Here is a 23,790-nt window from a genome sequence, read left to right as displayed (position 1 = left end):
AAACAAAATGCAATCCGCTAGGGGCGGCATATGCCGCCCCATGCCGCCCCTGAGGGTTGGCGCCCCGGGCCATGGCCCGGATGGCCCTAGGGTAAATACGCCCCTGGTGGCAATGCCACTAGCTATCCGCCAAAGTTTATTAATTTGGACATATTACATACAGTTAGACCACGCGCAGTGCAAGTGTTATTTTAAACGTCACACTTTTAGGATATTATGTTATGATGTACCTATAAATATCACTTGCACAGCGTATGCTATCAAAATCGTCTTTTCTTGGTCTAACTCTAGTTACATACATTATGGTAAGTATGATTCTAAAAAAGATGGATTCACCCCCCAATCAGTCGTACTTTTTTTTGTTCATTCGGGTTGAGTATACATACTTCATATGCACCTATCGATACACATAGTACAGTTGCAAAATGATTATCCATAAGACCAGTCTAACTTGTATCATAGAACTCGCATGCCCCGTTGAACCAGCTGTAACTATGAGTTAGCAGTATTCTGTGAGCTAACAAAGTTTTACCGGCGTGGCATAAAGTTGAGCTGCTGTGTCATTGTCGGCTTTTGTTCTTACCTTACTTTCAAGAAAATGTAACTCACACCGTCAGCAAACTTTATTTTACAACTATGCAGAATCGCAAATTTCGAGGTTGTTCAGTCAGGGAGTTAATATTTTTTGCCTTAAGGTTATATTTTTGACGTCTGTTTTATTACAGCACGGTTATGAATGACTAAAATTTTGATTACATTTCGGAATGTAATAACATAGGTATTTTCTTGCTACTTTATAGCCCAATCAAATAAGATTTTTTCGAAGAATTAATTCCTAGCAAACTGGAAATCGTTTTAAAAGTAACTAAAAATTAAAATTCTAAAACAAAAACTTGCGATCCCGAGCATGCACCAGCTGCCTCGCTCACGCTTAGTGTGAAAAAAAAAGAACCTGAACTCATTATGAAGCTATACATTTATGTTTACCGTAAAACTATAAAATATCGTTAAATAGGTGCAGTTATAATAGGTGTTTTTTTTACTTTTATCCATCTGCTTTTTTGTTGATTTATTGAATTGGACGTCCTTAAAGAGTAATTCTCAAAAAATATCTCTGCGGCCTAATCGCCGCGACACATACAAAATGTATGAAAGGAGTCGTGGAAATTAGACGCAGCCGCAGACACATTCTCATAGAATGACCCGAAACAGGCCGACGATTTTACTATAATACCTATAACGCAATATTCAAGCCCGAAACTTAGCATTAAGAACCTAGGTACTTAACGAAAAGGCCCAAAGAAGTTGCGGGGTAATAGTTGTAAAAGATTACTTAGGCTTTTATCAACAACCCGTACAAGAGTTATGTTTTTATAAAGTCGGCATGTGAGTAAGATTTATAGTTTTTCGGGAAAAGTATCTGACATTCTAACGGCCGGATTCGAACTTTAATATACGTCAAAAATTAGCTCTAGGTACGATATGGATCGGATATGTCAGTGTCAAAATCGTATCGAACTAATTTTTAACGTAGAGGTACTTAAGTTCGATCAGAGGGCCTACCGCGAACCACGTTCGACGTATTGCCTCTCTGTCGCTCTTGTAAATTCGCACGTAAGTGTGACAGAGAGGTAACACGTCGAACGTGGTTCGCGGTAGGCCCTCTGGCCATAAGTATTAAGTCCCTTTTAGATACTCGAGCTTAGGTTGCTATGCTTTGCTGATCGACGGATCCTTGAAGGATCAAAAATCCGTATCTTCATTTAGATTTTTTTTTCTTTAGACGAAAGACTTTCATCTTTAAAAAGAATGCCGCGTCTCCTGGAATTTTCTTTTCAAATACACGGTATATTTATGGCTCACGGAAATTACTCATGGATGACAACATCCCAAAGGGTTTCCAGCGGAGGGCTTCATTATAATTATTCAGGAAAAGAGAATGGAAGAACCGGTTCGCAAAAATCGTTATGCAATAAATTAATGATTGAGTTGAAGGCGTCGAAAAATTGGAATTAAACTGGAAAGTTGCTTTATTCTGAATTGAAAATAAGATTAAGTAAAAATGAATTAGTGGTGTTGTTTATTAGCTTTGGGCGGTTACAGACTAGCGTTTTTTTTTCTACGCGTGTACGGTCGTTTCGGCGTTACGCGCTTGCGGCCTAGCCAAGGCGACGATCGCTATCGCTTTGCCATTATGCCATTTTAAACCAAGAATGATTTTGAACTGCCTACCTAAGTAGGTACACTGTAAAAAAATGTTTGTAGATTTATTTTTAATATTGGTAACATTTTGTAATATTGGTGTTGTGTTGTAATATAACCAGATAATCACCATTGCATAGTTTAGTATACATTATTTGCATTTTTTTTTAAACAGCATAGCAATAAAATTATTAGCCCGACATTAAATATTAGCACTGCTACTTATTAATTCGTTAATTGAACAATCTAAATTTGCTTTAGGTAAATACCGCTTGATTCAAATTCGCATAACAAAGCTAACTTGTTATTAATTAGACGTATTTTTATCGAGGTTATTTTCTCCTGGTACCCGTAGCAGAAATACAAATATTTGGCAACAGAAACCCTTAGTAAGCAGGTTGAATAAAAACGTCGATGCTGGTGGCTCCGTCTGGAATCCAGTAATTCCACGTGATCGAGCAACAAACAGCCTAATTAATGACGCGCCGTTCAGATTTTAACTTGGTTACAAAACGGGCTCAATTCGAAATTTATGTGGTGTGATGGCTTAAAATGTTCTTTAATAGCGTTTAACCACCAGTGCCAGACGTACTTTAATTGAGGCATTATGTAATAAGTCTGTGATCTATTCATTTTTAAGGCCGTTGAAGAGAACTAAAACCGTAAAATTTTAGAGATTTCCTATAATAAACTTTGTTACACCATAGCAAATAATTGTTAAAAATATTGTAGGTACCTATACGGTAAAGTGCCACGCAACAATACTGGCTTAAGCTTTTTTTTATTCATATTCTATTACCTATTCATAAAATTACAAACTTTACAGACCTTTATTTAGCTTCACCAAGTTCACTGTAACTTTTTGAACAATTCCCTGTGTCTGATTAAGCTGAAATTTGGCATATGTACTTCCGTAAATATTTTAACATGGAACTGATTTGACGATGCTGTCGGAAGGTAGCCAAAGGAACTCTACGATTGGAAAAAACATGAACACATTTAGTTTAGGCTCGTTAGGAAGATCTCGAGAAGTACTTGATAGACATGCCAAGGAGAGAAATCACAGTCGGCAATAAAAAAGTGGGAAGGGAAAGGGAAGAATCGGAAATTTTAGCTCCCAACTCCCATATACCTACATATGTATTCCTCGACGGTTTTTTGCTTCCATTCAGAACGTACTCGTAGCTTCAAGTAGGTACACCTCTATTATAAAAAAGATACATAAGTACCTACCTACATCTTCAAGATAAAAGAATCAATCAGAACCAGAAGGTAGCTATAAAATATATTTATCATATTAACCGTCACTTTGTACTGGGGTATTTTACCCCCTTCAAATATGACAAGACCTACTCACTTGGCGGAAATAAGAAGTTACTTAAAAAAAACTCGAAAATGCGCGTTTTCCCAGAGATAAGACCTAGCTAGATCAATTTTTCGCCCCCGAAAACCCCTATACATATAGCAAATTTCATCGAAATCGTTAGAGCCGTTTCCGAGATCCCCGAAATATATATATAAATAAATAAATATACAAGAATTGCTAGTTTAAAGGTATTAGATAGATAGATTATATGAAAAAGATAGATTATATAGATTAATAAATAATCCCTGCCTATCACTATTGCGTTTTTGAGTAAGGTCACTGCGTGCAAGACCGGCATACTTTATTTTTTTTTACTTTGGAGTGATCTAGTTGCGTTAATTATTCACCTACGTCACCTTTTGTAATCGCATACGATGAAGAATTTAATAATTAATAGTTTAGCCATAGTGACAGATCATTTTAATCATAAATTAAGCAAAAACATTAGTATTTTTAAAAAGACGGCGAGTAGACGGACTTCCCTTGTAGTTTAATGATATCAGCCAATCTATGGGTGCGTATATGTTCGTAGTCGAATTCCTAAAAAGAATGAATCAAGAATAAGAATAAGAATAAGAATAATTTATTTATAATAAAATAGGTAGGCAATCACAAAGGTGTCCGGTAAGCACCAAACTAGGCTGAGCCTGTATCTTGGGGCTTACAAAAGAGTAGGTAACATACGGTAACTAAACCTAATTAAGAGGGTGATAAGGTGTAAGCTTTTAGGGTGTGTATGTGTGTGTGTGTGTGTGTGTGTGTGTGTGTGTGTGTGTGTGAAAGGTGTAGGAGAGCGAGTAAGGACTAGATGAAAAGTGTACTTTCAACTTGTTAATATAGGGTTCCGATTCGAAATAAACGCCATTTTTCTAATATAAAGGCAAGTCCGGCAATACTACGAAAATGGGGTGGTAAACCTTTTATGGCTAATAATTACACGTAATTATTTTTTGGATTTCCGTTATAAAAGACCAATAGAAATTTTAAAATGTACTTTATTAGTTTCTTTTAATTTACTGAGATGAAAATTTAGGAAACTAACATCATGCGCAATGTCAGGAGGATTTGTCGATACCTTATCAAATCGTTATAATATTAAAGTTGCAAAAACAGTTGGTAATCTCTGATTTAACGAAAGTCCGGCATATGACGGACTTGCCTTGTACATAATAGACGGACTTTCAAACTTAGTCAAATTTTAATGTGATAAATGGTGGAATGTATAATTACAAAACTAAGCCAATTTCTGATATTTTAAACACAGAATAAAGATAACTGGTTCTTATGCTACTTACGTAGGTACTTTCTGATGCATAATCTTTTCAAAAACTATTTTTAACAAAAATTTTTCAAACGGCTGTCGAACTATGACTTCGAGTTCAAAACACGAAATGACTTATTTAGGCGGATTGCTCTGAAATTGGTTGTCACAGCGCCATCTGTTTTAGAGTGAGGGAACTAACGCGCAAAACTGATTAATCGGGTTTACTAATGAATGGGCCAAAAACGTTTCGATTAATCGACTAGACTCCAAAGCGGCATACGCCTCTTAATTCAAAAGTTATAACGTGTAGCCGGCTTGCCTTGTAGACGGTCTTGCCCGCAGTGACCTTATTTCACGGAATTGTCTAGTTTGTATTCCGCAAAGCAAAAATCATGGTTTTGCATCAGAAGTAAATTAAACTAGGGGCCCGATTCTGATTTTGAAATAGACATCTACTAGATATCTTTTAGACATCACCAAGATACGACAACGATATTTTTAAGATATAACCAGTTAAATTTGAGAATTCCGCGATTCTGGAGATACACTTGAACGATTTTCACAATGTCTAAAACGTCTCGTTATGTATTTTTAGATCTCCAAACGATTTTGAAACGATTTAAAACGGTAATTTAATGTAAAACTGACATTGGTTGCCCGAATTGAGCTGCAAAAAGATATCTAGTTGAAATCTAAACTAGTTGGTATATGTACTAACATATCGTATCGTTCTTTTCTCTAGAACGGATCTTGTTTTCCGAATACTGCGGTAGATTACTTAAACATTTAACGACTGGTATGTCAGTACTTCTAGCGTATCGAGCATTTGTGTGTGTCGTACATTCTCGTTGTTTTCGTATTTTTTAATATTTTTAATCGTTTCATAATGTTATTTAATGGATTACTGTAATTTGCCTTATTATATACCTATAAGCATTCATATGTCTTAGTAATATTTACGACTGTTGTTATCCTGAATACCAATAAGATAAAATAAAAGTTTGCAAAAAAAAATAGAGATTTACTTTAAAAAGTACCTACATTGTACTTACTTGAACAAAATTAGGTCAAAGTAATTTAATTAAACATAGTTTTGCGCAATAAAGCCAGACGACCGTATAAGTACCTACTTAATAACTCCTTAAATAAAACAGGTCGGCGGTGTTAAGTATTAACAGCCATATTCGAACTTTAAGATACGTCAAATATAAGATATTGAAACGATATGGATCGGATCAAGTGTCAAAAGTGACGTTTTTTCAAAGAACTTTTGACACTTGTTTGACACTGACATATCCGATCTATATCGTTTCAATATCTTATATTTGACGTATCTTAAAGTTCGAATATGGCTGTAAGTCTTTCAAATATTTTCTCCGCGCGTTTTTGTTTATAATGTGTTTGAGTTGGCGTCTTGAGACTCTTGAGTACCTAATTGGAATAAAGCATTACTTTTTACACTTGCATATAACTAACTATATGTTTCACTAGCTTCTGTCCGCGACGTCGTCTGCGAGGAATGGTCATGATGATTGATAAAAATAACCCTGCCCTTCCCCGGGCCTCAAACTATTTCAGCGGTTTAAACGTGAAGAGGTAACAGACAGACAGAAAAACAGAGTTACTTTCACATTTATAATATTAGTAGGGATATTAAGTCTGGTCCCATAACGAGCGTACTCGGTTTACCAGATATTGAAATAATGAAGATGATACCAACATTTAATAATTAAGGATCATTAAGGCCTGACCCTTGTATTATACTAATTAACGAACCATGATTACCGCAAACTGATACATTTACCCATTTTTCGATAAAATAGAACCAGCCAATACCTTATTTATCTTCCTGTTATTATGAAATATTTTTCTTATTTTAAAAACGTAGTGTACCTTGTTGACTGTTTGTTTGACCAACAAGAAACTAAATACATATATAGTTAAATTTTATCTGCGGATGCAAACAGAATATTTTTTTAAACCACATACAATAAAACAATACATGTATAATATGTAATAGTGTATTATTTGGATTTAGTTAAATCGTATTTGTATTGGTATTAGTATAACAGGTTCCCAATTAATTATTGTACTGTGAAATGATACAATTTTAATGACTTAATTTAAGAATGTGAAAAATTTATTATAATACATACAAGTAGTTTGAAATAAAAAGACTATTGTTGCCCAAATTACACTATGGTTCGTTTTTTCAGCATTAGAAAGAACTTGAAAGAAGGTAAGCGATCTTGACATGTCTTTTAATTGAAAAACGCTTTTTAAAAATCACTAACTATTAGTTATGAAAGCAGAAGAATATAAATGATCGTATTAGATTCATAATTGTTACATATTTGCCGTAACTTATTTTTAAAATGTGTTTTTCAATTAAAAGACACATCAAGATTGTTTACCTTATTTCTAATGCTAAAAAAACGAACTATAATTTGATATTCAAATTCTTGTATATAAAAGCTAAAATACTGACTGAAGTATTATCAACTCTGATCCAATACTACTGAATCTAGAAGTTTGAATTTTATACTGTTACTTATGAACTTATGATTCATATGAAGCGTAAAAAGGGGGTTAAAAAAATAAAACAAGCGAAAACGTAGTCACGGGCAACGGCTAATACATGTCATATTAAAGGTATTGGAATAAATAAAATCTGTATGTTTGTGTACAAATGCAGCTATAGCTTACGCGTAAGAATCGTAGCTATGAACTTGTATAGTAATGAGTTAATGACGAGTCGTATAGGTACCTACTTGTGGCCCGTTTCGCGAAGCCTAGGGGCATGAACATGCAGAACATGTATAATAACATTATGTGGGCTGCTCGTCTTATTAATTAGGTGGACTAAAAAGCTTATGGACCCGATTCGGATTTTGAAATAGACATCTATAAGATATCATTTAGTCATCACCAAGATACGATAACGATATGTTTAAGATCTAACCTGTCAAATTTGACATTTGCGCGATTCTGGAGATACTCTTGAACGATTTCCACAAGATATGGCTTAGAGATCTAATTTACATCTATCTAACGTAAAAGTGACATTGGTTGCCCGAATTGCGCTGCAAAAGAGAACTAGTTGAAATCTAAACTATAACGTATCTAGAATAGATCTAGTACGTGTCGTCTCTTGTGAATATCTTGAAGTTCGAATACGGCAGTATGTCGTATGAAATAAAGTAACCATCTTGATATATGAACTTTGTAAGTGGTCGCTTTTGGTTGGACTTATTCTTGAGCCTCTTAGATGATCTGTACAAAATAGCTGACGCATGGTCTGGGATCCTGAATATGGACTAATAGTTTTCTTTTTAGCTACATATTGGATACCTTTGGAGCTAAACGATAAAGTAGATAAAAAACCATAACTTCATTTAAATAATCAAAAGCGGATATTATTGTTGGACAAGGTTCTTTGTACTTACAACTGAATTTTTCGCATAAATAAATTAGCTATATTTTTTCATCACCTACAATTCTATCGTTTACAAGCATAAAACACCTTAGAGCTCAAACAAATCCTAGCAATATTTCACAAATTATGATTGAACAGTTTGTATGTAACATGTGATATGTTCGCGCGCGTAGTGTTCGTAGCGCGTCTACAGGCCGCGCGGCGGTGCGTAGCGAGCGTAGCCGACTGCCGCAGCGGGCGGCCGCGGCCGGCCGCTCGCCAGCAGAGCTGCCCGCAGACGAATCCGCCCCCCCTAATGATTGATAAAATACTTCACCTGTTTCTTACAATAACACAAACTTATAAACATCTCGTTATAGAATGTTCCTTTAATAGTATTTTCCTTATTTACACACATACAGAGTCGCATTGCGGTTTTTACTGTTTTTCCCTGAGATCAAGGCCAGGCTAGAGCTTCATTAGGCTATATAAAATAAATTTATGAAATAACAGGTGAATTTTTGATAAAAATAAGTAATTAGACAAAAGTATTCATAGTAGGTGTAATTTTTTTGTGTCGTTAATCGTCGTGTCGGAAATCTTAGTATAATACTCATATTGTTTTGATTTATTAGAAGTAGGTGACATGAGGAACGTGCAATATGTGTTGTGTGTATTATTTTTTCCTTATAAGTTGCAAACGTGAGATTGAGTTTAATACAAAATATGTAGAATATCAGGAAAACCACGAAGAAAATGTGTTTAAGGAATGTGATTTATTTTATTTAAGGAAAAGATGTATAGGTACTTATTATCAAACGTTTCAAATAAAAGTAAGAATGAATATTCATTTTTTCCATTTGGGTGAAATAACAATGTTTGATTAAAAGCAGCTAAATTGGCTTGATTAATAATACATTACGGACCATTATAAATTCTTTTTTTATACGTTATAAGTTGTGTCTTGAACTTAGAACTTTGTCCAAAGTATCTTTAATAATTACGTACCATGTTTTCATTTTAGATTATTCTCGTTCTCTCGTACCCATTATGACTATTATTGGTTCTCAAGGCTTCGTTTTGTGATGAAGGAAGTCGATAATTGAAATGCCGCTACCGCAAATTCAATTAGGGAACTATAGCAACAACAATTTCCGTATACACCATATATACATATAATCACTGAACATCCAAGGGCATAGGTACAGGGCGGACACGCCATACACCAAAAATGATTTGCGTTTATATGTGTGCGCGCCACGTCTGTACACGCGTCATTGTGTATCTGACGGAATTCTGGCATGCTCTCAGTAGAGCGACTTACGCACACGCGGGGCGAGGTAATCCGAGTCGGGGCGGGGCGGTGCGTGTCCGTTCTGTATGATAATACTATTACTTATTCTGTGGCATAGGTACTAGGCTTAGGTACCTAAACATTCGTTTGAATTAATAAAGCAACTCTTTGTTTAAACGCCGAGGGCTGTAAATCAGTCAAGCCCGTTCCGATTACAGATCCCGACATGGTTTTAACACATCGCGTAATATTTGACTGAGAAAACAACTTTATCGCGTAAAGAATAAAGTTGAGAATTGAAGTTATTAGTCAGATGTGAGTTTGAAAATGCAAGGTTTCTTCTTGGAGGGTAATAAAAATATCCCGGCACCGGAGCCCCATCCATCTCACGGGCATCTCTGCGATGACAGCTGATTCACCTGCGCAGCGCTTAGCAACTCATGCAAGGCCGAACCTGCCAGTAATCATTATAATTATATCAAACATTAGTTGTAAATTATAATTCTTTGATTGTGTGAATCCTTTATTTTTGTGCGACCTAATAAGTAAGTTATTCATAACGCATTGTCGACGTATCGTCACGTCATGTAATTGTGTTGTTTGAGTTAGGACATAAGGTATAAGTATATTATTCTTCTTTAAGGTACAGTAGGTTCAGAAAACGGAGTTTTAAAAAAGTGGTTTTTGGATCACAATACGGTTGCCATAAATTTATTTAGCAATCTTGAGGCCTTCTTGGAGGGACTTAATCGATTCCAATACTGAGTTTTTTACTAATTTTGCACAATAGGTAAAATTTTTATTTTATTTCAACGTACAAAAAAAAATTCAAAAACATGATATCCACGCTCCCCGGTACTTACATCCATCTCGCTCACACTTACGCTCAGTGAGAGTGAGAGAAGAACACGAACTTTCTGGGCCTTAACGAGATTAGGCGAATAATAATAATATTAACCTTCCTTCTGCCAATAAGTTGGGAACTTTCTTTGTTACTGACTAATAATGACTAACAAAGAAACTAAAAACGATTCTGAAGAAATTATTGTTGCGATGGAAGCAGATGATTATAATGCTGCTTTGTCTTCTATCCACCTACACTACAGTGTTGTTGTTGTTCAAATCATAATATAAACAGTTTGTAATTAACCAAGGCAAAGGAGCTGGGGTTTACTTTATCTTGAAGCCTATTCGAAGTTTCAAAATCATGATTTGTTATTGATATGATACATAAAATAACACAGTGCATCTTGCTTGGGTTTATTGGCCATAGTGCGTGAAAGAACTGCCTCGCTAGTTAGTAGAATGCTGAGCAGCTCTGAGGGCCTACCGCGAACCACGTTCGACGTGTTGCCTCTCTATCGCACTTGTAAATTCGTACGTAAGTGTGACAGGGAGGTAACACGTCGAACGTGGTTCGCGGTAGGCCCTCTGACGGCATTATAAAAATGTTTGTAGAAAAGCCTGACTCTCCCATGTACAAACATCTTAACAATTTAATGATCATGCATGGGTAGCAGATTTTGTCAAAATCAAATTTAAATGTATTTTAAATAATTAAATATATGTATTATTAATTTACTAGCGACCCGCCCCGGCCTCGCACGGGTTAGCAAATTATACATAAACCTTCCTCTTGAATCACTCTATCTATTAAAAAAAACCGCATCAAAATCCGTTGCGTAGTTTTAAAGATCTAAGCATACATACAGACAGACAGACAGCGGGAAGCGACTTTGTTTTATACTATGTAGTGATAATAAATAGTAACCATAATATAGTTATGTACCTATGTACTAACCAATGGATCATAGAAATCTGAATAAAGAAATTATATTAATATTATTGGAGCGACTGGAAGACTCTCTCGAGTACCTATATCAATATAAAAACATTTTTGAAGTGAAAACTTCTTTAGCGGCGCTGGGCACTTTTTGAGGTGGGGAAAAAATGATAAACTCGAGACAGCGTAAGGCGATCACGTGACCGTAAGGGGCGTAAGGCGATACGTGACCGTAAGCCCCGTAAGTTGGCCACTCATAATTTAAATGGCATTTAAATCAATAAAGAAAAACTCAATGTTATTTGACATTTATGTTGCGGGCTCCTTTTCAAGACTCTTTACCTATGTTCAAATAATTTGACGTTATCATACCAGTATGTAAATAAACATGTCAATGAAAAAGTGTGATCTTATTTGAGAATGATAATAATATATAATTAATAAATAGAATACCTCCGCTTAACGTATGTATCGTGTTACCGGGCGTCGGTAACATAGTGAGGTGAGTTTTCACTTCTATCGGCACTCCCGGAGTGCAACCGTTGCTGCTTGTTTTACTTTGAACAGGCCTCCTTACCGACCTTTGATCTAAGTAAAGTTTGAGTTTGTTGAAGTTTTCATAACAATCGTTTTCATTTGCACTGACATGAGAAAAACAAGTCAAGACCGATAATGCTAACTGGAAATTAATGTTAACACCAAACCAGTTAACATTGTTTGTGTACTATAATTGGTTAAAATATTACATTAGTTTGTTTATTTGTCAACACTTGGTGCCGCAGCGTTGTGAGGCAGGTTTTGAACATTAATTAACTTCCAGATTTACTATTTAGATGCTGATTTCGTTACTCTTATAACTTGCAGAGTTTATCAGAAAAACCGGTGATCTATGTCACGGGTAACTGGTAACTGGTTCGTCTTAAAGCGAGATTGCAACAGTGTCTGGCACTGAGCGGAACAAGCATTTTTGCAGAGATGTGAAAAATACTTTATAAAAAGTATTTAAATACAAAATACAAATACTTCCTTGATATACTATTTCAAATGCAAAATAGTTTTTGAATTTGTATTTAAAATACAAAATACGAAATAGGTATTTTCAAAATACTTTTTAAAAATACAAATACTTTGCGATAAAAGGTACTCTGAATAGTGAATACCTAGTCTGAATTAAAAAGTATTACTCAAAATATCCGAATTGAAAAGGTTCTCTTCATTCTTTGAAAACAGTGTGTCAATCAGTCCTCTAAGTGCAAATTTCTAGTTGTTTGCTCATATTAACCGGAAGGATGGATGGATGATGGTTTATAACGGACAATTTTTAAAAGCATTAATTTAGATTTGTAATGTTTTACAGCTAGTATAATGCCTCTCGTTAGTGTGATGAAAACGTCTCGTTTGTGCAGAAAAGTTTCATCAGGGCAGAAAAGTTTGTTCTCCTCTCGTACCTTGAAACCCTCGCAACACTCAAGATTCCACTTTTTTAACCACTCGCTACGCTTGTGGTCATGTGCGACGTTACTAAACAGATTCAACAGTATGAGAGAGTTGCCAGGATTGTAACATCAGAAGAGATTGTAACTCCTACCTACATTACCTACTATAAAGTATTTTGTATTTTGAAAATAGAAAATAGGTCCCAAAAACTATTTCAAATAAAATACAAAATAGTTTTCTTCAAAAGGTATTTAAATACAAAATACAAAATAGGTATTTTGCATTTAGTATTTGCATTTTAAATACAAGTATTTCAAATAAGTCACATCTCTGCATTTTTGGACAGAATATTATGCTTGTGCCGCACAGTGCCGCACACTGGTGGAATTCCGCATTTAGACGATACATTCGGTAAGCTTTAAGAATAACAATACGAGTAGGTATACATCTCGGCCTCTCGGAAACGCTTTACTAACACACATCTACATTGTGCCGGGATGCTTACATAAATCTTCACTAGTTTTATGGTCTGATTTGTGTGTAATAAAAAATACATACATCATATAATATTATTATTTATGCTAGCCAAAAGGCGGTGTTTAGGGTTCCGTAGCTAAAATAGCAAAATCGGAACCAACCTTTATAGTTACGTCATGTCCGTGTGTCCTTCGGTCTGTCTATACATCCTACTCGCAAACTATGTGCTATATATTAATGAGATTAGACACCTATTTTAGGTGTATTTTGTGAGCCACTACTTACTTTAAAAGTTAAAAATACATAGCCATCAATAATCATACATGTACATATAATGAAGTGCCTCCTTCCCCAAGTGACTACGAGTAAAAAATCACTTAAAAATCAACGCGTGATACATCATTCAAAATCATCTTTAAGGTTTTTAAAAAGGCATTTGATTGAGTGAATATTTTTGAAAGCCATTAAGGCTTTGAAAGTCCAAAAAAAACTTTTGAACAAAAAGAGAAAATATAGCGTAGTAAATAAATTGTTTTGAACAAGATCGGTTGAAGCATTAATGGGTTTTTACCAAAAAACTTATCTATTCATTAAAAGGATGCAAGTGCAGTGAAGGTAGCGTTTACTTGTATGGTTTTTACCATTTCCAATGAAGATACGAAGCCCTCCAATACGCGTGGCCCGACACGTACTTGGCCGGTTTCTTATGGTAGAAAGGTGGAATTACGTGATTAAATAATTTTCATGGTGACTTATGAATACTATAATATCGATCATGATTCAAGTGCGCCTTATAAATAAAGATGCATAGAACACATTTTGGGAGGTAATCTCGCAGGAAGGTCATCTCGTTAGCGTGCAGTTTCGGATTTGGGAGCATATAGGCTGTGACAGACAGAAAAACAGACAGACAGACAGACTCACGAGTGATCCTATAAGGGTTTTGTTTTAACCATTTGAGGTACGGAACCCTAAAAAGATTAACTACCTATATAGTGTGTACATGAGATTGAATATAGGTACATTAGAAATGGATCAACGTAGATGACTTACATAACCCACGAGTAAAACAAAGAAACTCTTATATAAGTATCCCCATTTTCATTTCACGGCGCAGGAAATATTGTACATAGGAATAAAATATAAACGGAGGCTTAAATGTCGAAATATTGATATTTAATCATCGGATGAGCACAAAAAAAGGTATTTGTAACTGGGTTACGTTACGAACGTAATTTCAGAATTTTTCATTTGGTTGCCATTTTTATAAAGTTAACATTGCGTGTGTCGAGGCACTTGAGATCATAGGTTTTTGAAAGTATTATGTTCACGATATGGCACACGAGTTATGCTGTGGGCGTACCAACCAGTACTTAATAATGGTCTACGAGCCAGGCGCAAATTTCGTCAGTCATCGCCTCCCGGGTGAAAACTCGTATACTGGTTAACGGCCATATATGATGAACCCTCGTGGACGTCAGCTGCCGCTACGTTGGTGGGTTGAGGAATGGCAGCCACCGAAACACGTAAAAAAAAAATTTTTTTTCAGTCATCGCCTCCCGTTTGATACTTAGTCAGATGAAAGTTTAGGTGCTATTGTTAATAAAAACAATCGTCAGCCGGTTGTATCGCGGTGGAATCAACGTCAGCTGTACACATGAACATGTAAAAAAAATTTTTTTTTCAGTCATCGCCTCCCGCTTGATACTTTGTCAGATGATAGTTTAGGTGCTATTGTTAATAAAAAAACTCGTCAGCCGGTTGTATCGCGGTGGAATCACCGTCAGCTGGTCACATGAACATGTAAAAAAAAATTTTTTTTCAGTCATCGCCTCCCGCTTGATATTTTGTCAGATGATAGTTTAGGTGCTATTGTTAATAAAACAAATCGTCAGCCGGTTGTATCGCGGTGGAATCACCGTCAGCTGGTCACATGAACATGTAAAAAAAAATATTTTTTCAGTCATCGCCTCCCGCTTGATACTTTGTCAGATGATAGTTTAGGTGATATTGTTAATAAAAAAAATCGTCAGCCGGTTGTATCGCGGTGGAATCACCGTCAGCTGGTCACATGAATTTATAAAGCAAATAAATAAATACAATCTAAAATTTAAAATAATTGGTTTCAGTCATCGCCTCCCGTTTGATACTTTGCCAGATGATAGTTTAGGTGCTATTATTAATAAAAAGAATCGTCAGCCGGTTGTATCGCGGTGGAATCACCGTCAGCTGGTCACATGAACATGTAAAAAAAAATTTTTTTTTCAGTCATCGCCTCCCGCTTGATACTTTGTCAGATGATAGTTTAGGTGCTATTGTTAATAAAACAAATCGTCAGCCGGTTGTATCGCGGTGGAATCACCGTCAGCTGGTCACATGAACATGTAAAAAAAAAATATTTTTTCAGTCATCGCCTCTCGCTTGATACTTTGTCAGATGATAGTTTAGGTGCTATTATTAATAAAAAGAATCGTCAGCCGGTTGTATCGCGGTGGAATCACCGTCAGCTGGTCACATGAACATGTAAAAAAAATAAATTTTTTCAGTCATCGCCTCCCGCTTGATACTTTGTCGGATGATAGTTTAGGTGCTATTGTTAATAAAAGAGATCGTCAGCCGGTTGTATCGCGGTGGAATCACCGTCAGCTGGTCACATGAACATGTAAAAAAAAAATATTTTTTCAGTCATCGCCTCCCGCTTGATACTTTGTCAGATGATAGTTTAGGTGCTATTGTTAATAAAAAACATCGTCAGCCGGTTGTATCGCGGTGGAATCACCGTCAGCTGGTCACATGAACATATCAAGCAAATAAATAAATAAAATCTAATATATGTTCATATGACCAGCTGACGGTGATTCCACCGCGATACAACCGGCTGACGATGTTTTTTATTAACAATAGCACCTAAACTATCATCTGACAAAGTATCAAGCGGGAGGCGATGACTGAAAAATAAAAATTTTTTTACATGTTCATGTGACCAGCTGACGGTGATTCCACCGCGATACAACCGGCTGACGATTATTTTTATTAACAATAGCACCTAAACTATCATCTGACAAAGTATCAAGCGGGAGGCGATGACTGAAAAAAAAATTTTTTTTACATGTTCATGTGACCAGCTGACGGTGATTCCACCGCGATACAACCGGCTGACGATTTTTTTTATTAACAATAGCACCTAAACTATCATCTGACAAAGTATCAAGCGGGAGGCGATGACTGAAAAAAAAAAATTTTTTACATGTTCATGTGACCAGCTGACGGTGATTCCACCGCGATAAAACCGGCTGACGATGTTTTTTATTAACAATAGCACCTAAACTATCATCTGACAAAGTATCAAGCGGGAGGCGATGACTGAAAAAATTTTTTTTTTTTACATGTTCATGTGACCAGCTGACGGTGTTTCCACCGCGATACAACCGGCTGACGATTTTTTTTATTAACAATAGCACCTAAACTATCATCTGGCAAAGTATCAAACGGGAGGCGATGACTGAAAATATTTTTTTTTTTTACGTGTTTCGGTTGCTGCCATTCCTCAACCCACCAACGGAGCGGCAGCTGACGTCCACGAGGATTCATCATACGTAGCCGTTAACCACTATAGGAGTTATCGCCTGGGAGGCGATTGGTCATGGAAACCTGTTCGTGGCTCGCGGTCTATAAGGTATTTTAATAGCACACGGAAGGGAAACGCAATATTTTAAGCTTAATCTTGCTTGAGAAATCTAATGAGTGAAGTGTAATAAAGTATGGAATAGTTATTAATTAATTGATTGTAAGTAGGGGAGCCGGGGGCTTAATGTAACAGGGGTAAGTAGTAACGCTCAATTTTGACGGGGAATTAAAAACATTTTAATTTTTTGTTTTCGCTGAATGACTTTCTTATAACTCGAGGAATAACGTAAACACCGCCATTGCTCCGCCAGACTTCGAAGCGAGTGGATGTGCATACGAGCTCTATTTAGACTAGGTATTGAAAATTACGGGGTAAGTTGTAACAACTCCCAGTTTTTCAAAAAGTGTCTGGTGTAAAAGATGCGTAAACATTTAAAATTATTTTGTAATCGGAATTAGTGATTAGATAAATAGTTTACAAACCCTCATACTCAGAATCATAAAATTATACATATTTTAGACTATATAGGCCTTTTTCCTAAAACTGTTACAATTAACAAGCCCCCCGCTCCCCTACCTACATTTTTAAATTTGATGCATTAAAAAAATTTAACAAATGTAGGTACATATTCAAATGCGACTCTAATTTCTTAAAATATTAAGTGGCCGCAATATATATTGTATTGTGGGTTGTAATTCGTATTTTTAACTGGGGATAGTGAATGCAAAGAAATTGTAATCACAAGAAAGAAGGAATCCCTGAATTTATTTATGGCAACTAATATGGTGCAGGATTTATTTAAGTAGGCCGTTTCCGTATCGTTAATCTGAAAATATAAATCAATATTTTTTCCGAATACACCTCTTTTAAATATAAATAGCATTTGATGGTAGTTTTGCAGAGCTTGCTTGTGCTTAATGGTTCGTTTTGCTAAACTAATTCGTAACTTTCCGAAGTATTGACATTTATTAGTTCTGTTCTGCCCCATTTGAAAACACGCTGACATTTGGATTGCATTTCTGAGTGACCCCGTTCGGTTGAACAATTTCAGTAAAAGTAAGTTTTATTTGCTCATTCCGTATGTTAAACCCCCGGGCAATGAATGTATAATACTTTTGCGAACTTAGGGAATTATAATTTTATAGAAAAGCAAAACCCGCATCAAAATAAGTGTCAAGCCCCAGGGAGTTGGATTACATTTAAATCTGGAGCGAGCTTTCGTGATGATTGTGAAACGTGAGAGATTGAAAACACTTCTATCTTATGTAAGGCCTGAGTGGACGCTCGAGTTGGGCGTGGCGTGCGGCGTGCATGTTAAACAAATGCAAACGTATAGGAGCGGCCTTAGTGCACACTGCTCAAATTACTCCTGACCCCGACGCCACGCTGCACGCCCCGCCGCACGCTCCGCTCGAGCGTATACTCAGGCCTTAGTGTTAGAATGTATCGTTGTTCGGGAGAAACTAAAGGCCAACTGTATTGAAGATTACAAGGGTATGGATTATCTGGGCACTGTGTGCCCTTTTTATGCTTAACTTATTTAAGTATTAGGATAAATCCAGCAATTTACTTTTCATGAGCAGACCCTTTATCAGTAGTAGAACAAATATGATTATTGAAATTAAATACAATGCAATCAATGTTTATAATTACTACTTTTGTTTTTTTTTTTAACTTCATTTTAATTGTGTTACTTATAGTGCTACTAACTATAGTCTGTCAAATTTTATATAGACGATAACCCTTCGCGCCTACATCAATAAAAACGCTCTTTTCTACTGACGGAAATGGTTTAACAGACTATATTGATCTCATAAAGGCAAAATAAATCTGTCATAATTGCTTCAACACATTTCTACTGTTCATCATCTATAAAAAATTAAATAAGAGAAAATGTAAACATGTACATAGAAAATACTAGTACAGGTTCGCTATTCCTTGAAGGTATAGATTTTTCCGCATGCATTAAATGTCACCGGCTCGAATGCGGTGTCCTCGTAACATTTTCATCGCGCCGATCGCAGATAAGGCGATGCCCCGCGGCACAGATAAAATACAAGATACTCCGTAACGGATACTGCACTCCCAGGAAAACGGCTAAGGCAGCACCCGTAAGTATAGTTTCGCAAGCCATTACCATCAGTTGGAGAAGGCAGCAAATTTAAAAATGTAGGCGCGAAAGGTTGTCCTCCCATAGAAATATTGAATTTGACGCCTTTTTCTACTGACAAGTGGGTTTGCCAGAGTATATTATAATGTATGCCTGTATCATATATGATACCGTAAGATGTCGCCGTAAAATTGTAACAGTCATCAGTATACGGCGTCATATATACCTAGCTTTTTGTGATTTTATGATTTATTACAATTTGTAACAACTTTCAGTCATTTTGTACTTGATTTAACAAATAAACTAAAAAAAACCTTTAATTTCAGCTAGATCAGTAAGTCTGTAAGTTTCAGCGTTATACTGTCAGTGAAGCTACAGCATTGATACATTCCTTGTTCTCAAAGTTGGACCATTCATTATTGCAATATATTAAATAACAAGGATTCGGTTGGAGTTAACGAAGTTTAACTGGTTCAGTTTGCTTTAAGACTGCGCCAAAGCTTAACGGAGCAGAAAATAAACTTTAAATAGTCTTTCGGAGACGAAATTTCTCTAGAATAAAACTTAATAAATACTTATTTAATTTTTTTTACAAGCAGAAACGTCTGCGACCGATGCTATTAAGCTTAGAATAAATTTAAAAGTGGAAAACTTACTGTCTTGGGTGAGACTTGAACTCACGGCCTCTGGATCACCGAGAGTGGAGAGGCCGTGAGTTCAAGTCTCACCCAAGACAGTAATTTTTCCACTTTTAAATTTATTCTAAGCTTAATAAATACTTAGTTTACAATTTACCTATTTTATCAGTTATTATATTAATCTAACTAGAATATATTTTAGTTTAGTTAGTTTTTAGTATTGATCTGTAATTTTGTTGTTTTATACTTAAATTTCAATAAATTACAAATATATTTTACTAGATCGAATCTTATGATGACGACCTGGGAGCCCAGTCAAGATGACAATCGTCGATACAAAACGCTTGCTTGCTTAAATCCGTCATGCCGTTTAGTCTGAAGTCTTGAACGTATTTTAGCGAACGAAATCCCCGGCCATTCTAAAATCCAATTTAGTACCAAAGTGTAGGTACCACGAGTCGTGTTGATACTGCCCGGCCTACTGTGCGAAGAGCCCATTGACCGTGATACCAACGTAACCAACGTAGTGTAGAAACAAAGTAAAGACAGCGGGCTACCTGTTGAAGCAACGGCGCGCTGTTTCCGGCCCCTCGCGTCGCGTAAACACAGCGCGGATACACAGCAGACTGTTCCAACCGGGCCCGCGTTTCACAATCATCCTAATATTTTTGTTCAGTGATCGTGATCAGCTGATCACTCACAGACTCCAGGTGCCTGAAAAGCTATGGCTGAACTATGAATGCGATTTTTGATACAACAAAATTGGGACTTTGAGGCCTCAATGTAGCGTAGTGCAGAAAAAGAAAACATATATATCTGCGAATTTAGCAGCAGAGCAGGTTTTATCAAGGCAGATCAAGAAAATCAAAAAGTCAAGGCTATTTTGTCTCGACTATGATTTAAAAACAACCTATACGATGGACCCACGAAGGGATAATGCTGTTCCCAAATAAATAACTCATTTATCAAGAATTATACTAGTTCATGATGTTTTCTATGACGTACCTAAATAAAATATTTGTTGTGTAGTAAAATACTTGTTTGTTCCTTTGAATTTGTTTGTTAGATATAAAGATTACCATTTTATTGGGAACAATTCTTAATAAATCAATAATTAACTGGTTAATAAAAAATTCATACTCTAGCGAGAAGGCACAGAACCCGCTTATTTTGTTTTATTATATTGATAAAATACAGTTATTAATATTATTATAATATGTACTTGATGCAATTGTTTAGTTATGAATAATGTAACGTCATATACACACTTTTGCAGGATACAAGGGTTGAGTTTATATTTATACTTAGGTACATGACAGTTAAACATGTTACAGTTCGACTTGTCAAGTAGTCGGTATGCAATAGGAATAAACGAGGCAGTCACGTGTTTGCTTAACCTTAAACTTACTGACCCTCTTCAAGTCTCCTGTGGGCTACCCTATAATTCAACACAGCAAGAAATTTGTTTGACCAACGTGATGCCCTTGGTGGTTATACAAATAAATACGTAATAAGTTGTGCAAAGTACTTAAGCTTTATAAAGGTTAGTAAGTAGGTAAGTTTCCTACATTAACGTTTTTTGACAAGCAACCATGCTAATCTATAGCATTTGTTTTAGTAAAAAGTAGTCTGCGGTACACCGGTTTCTGGATAATAGTTAATTAAATTATTTAAAAAATCAGCGTGGAGACCCTAGACTAGATGGTTAGATGATATCTGCCGAATGAAAAGTATGTAGTGAATTAGATTAGCACAGAACCGAGGAGCCTAATAAGGAAACGCCCGGCCTATACTCAGCCGTGGATGGAGACATATTGAATAGGTAGATAAGAATCATAGGATAATAAGAAGGTCCGCCCCAAAATGCAAAACACTGTGTTTCCACCCTTTAATGGCCTGCTAAACAAACGTGATACGCCCACCGATCGCAATCCCATCAGCAATACACAATTTGTTAATTCACCGTCTCACAATAAAACGTAAATCCATCAACTTGTTTATCTTTATACCGAACTCTGAATATTTCATCGGTTTAGTTTAAATGAACTTTGCTGTAGTGCTGCTTGCGTATTAAATGAGAATAGTTATCATACTAGTATGTATTTACTTAACTGCATATTATGTTTTATTAACACTAGTTGGCCGTAGCTCACAATGCTTATTTGTTATGTTGGCGTAAAGTTCATGACTCTGAAGTTATTCAAGCAAGACATTGCGCAGCAGCACTAAACTGTACCAAAGTTTTATGTATAATTGAGTATTGAGGCCAGGAGCTAAAGCTTGTAATACCTACCTAATAATTTAAAACTTCCTTTTAGGACGGACACTAGTGGAATCTATGGTTGCTATACGTACTTATACGAGATAATGCAACATAGGAAAGCCCCCAAAATGGCGGCCCAAGGATCTGGTGAAATAATTCACAGGAGCCCTCGTATAAGTAGGTAATCATATTACTAGGTGAATACGACCGGTCGTTCGGAAGGTTCGTGAGAGAGGTTTTTTGTCCAAAATGATACGAGTGAAGACTTATTATAGGCGAATTAGACTCTCGCGCGAGCCACGAGACGAGCCGCGAGCCGCGCCACGAGACGCGAGTCCACCGCTTACACTCTCGTTCGGCTTGTCATTCGGTTATAAACCTTATGCTGTGCCGTTAGTGTTTAAATTATATTAGCTCGACGAGCTTGCGAGCCACGAGACGAGCCGCGAGCCCACCGCTTACACTCGCGTCTCGTGGCGCGGCTCGCGGCTCGTCTCGTGGCTCGCGCGAGAGTCTAAATTGGGGGTTACAATCATTTGATTATATTTGAATGACTAGAACGAGTTATCATTTCATTGCATCGTTGCTACTTTTTATAAGACTAAGACGTACAGGGTGGATTTTCTTTTTGGGTCAGTGAGGGCAGCTACCAGATCCCGTGCGGCTACGAGAAAACGGTCTTAGAAGACCTTCCCTCGATTTCAAAAGAATGAAGATTGGCTTTTACAGATTTTGGAAAAAACATACAGGTTGCGAGAAAAGGGTAATTTTTGACAAACTTTTTTTTTGATGCAAATCGATCCCGTTCCTATTGACGATCAAAAGCTTGTATGGAACCAAAAAAAAATTTCCGGCTAGAAAAGCCACAAATCGAGGAAAACTTTTCCCATACAATTTGTATGAAAATAAAATCTTTTATTTTTCACATGCTATTTTTGTATGCCAATCGATTCCATTTCTATCCAGTATCAATAGTTTCCAAGGGGTCAACTTACGGTAATGCACAAAAAAGCCACAAATTAAAGAAAACTGTTTCCATACATTTACTCTGGAGAAAACGTGAAATTTAATTCACAGTTTACTATCCGGCCAATCAGTCCTGTTACATTTAAGGACCATAATACTGTATGAAAACATTGCTGTAGGACTGATGGGCGTGATAGAAAACTGTGAATAAAATTACACATTTTCTCCATAGTAAATGTATGGAAAGAGTTTACTTTAATTTGTGGCTTTTTAGTACATTACCGTAAGTTGACCCCTAGAAAACTATTGATACTAGATAGGAATGGAATCGATTGGCATACAAAAATAGCAGGTGAAAAATAAAAGTTTTCATTTTCATACAAATTGTATGGGAAAAGTTTTCCTCGATTTGTGGCTTTTCTAGCCGGAATTTTTTTTTTGGTTCCATACAAGCTTCTGATCCTCAACAGGAATGGGATCGATTGGCATCAAAAAAAAGTTTGTCAAAAATGACCTTTTTCTCGCACCCTGTATGTTTTTTCCAAAATCTGTAAAAGCCAATCTTCATTAATTTGAAATCGAGGGAAGGTCTTCTGAGACCGTTTTCTCGTAGCAGCATGGGATCTAGTAGCTGCCCTCACTGACCCAAAAAGAAAATCCACCCTGTATATAAGACTAGACATATGAACCATTAAATTTGTATTATCCATAAATAAACACGTAAGTAGTAGGTAAGTACTGTAAGAGAAAATGTCTAGTGTCCGATTCAGTGCCGGCCCGAGCCCTTGAACAGGGTAGAGCGAAATCGGGTTTTGGCGCCCTTCATTAAAGTTTTCAAGCGTACTATCCACCCCCCCTAACCCTCGCCACACTCGCGTCTATTAAAACACTTATATTTTCTCATTTGCCATTTTGGCGCCCCCCTTGCCATCCGGCGCCTAGAGCGG

General features: G+C 36.3%; 1 protein-coding gene across 2 annotated transcripts in view; it reads right to left on the bottom strand.

Moving 5' to 3' along the window:
* Nucleotides 1-23,790, bottom strand: part of LOC134647244 (uncharacterized) — a 94,951-nt gene that overhangs the window by 28,071 nt on the left and 43,090 nt on the right. The window contains exon 1 of one of the 2 annotated variants that reach the window (XM_063501515.1): nt 8,279-8,297. The exons of the other annotated variant lie outside the window; for it this stretch is intronic. The gene's annotated coding sequence lies outside the window, so the exon portion shown is untranslated. Of the gene's footprint in view, nt 1-8,278; nt 8,298-23,790 lie in introns of those variants that run through there. 2 annotated transcript variants of the gene reach the window in all.

Source organism: Cydia amplana, chromosome 4, assembly GCF_948474715.1.
Source record: "Cydia amplana chromosome 4, ilCydAmpl1.1, whole genome shotgun sequence".
Taxonomy (NCBI): Eukaryota; Metazoa; Arthropoda; class Insecta; order Lepidoptera; family Tortricidae; genus Cydia; species Cydia amplana.
Note: the sequence above shows the minus strand (reverse complement) of the source record. Positions and strands in the feature narration are given on the sequence as shown.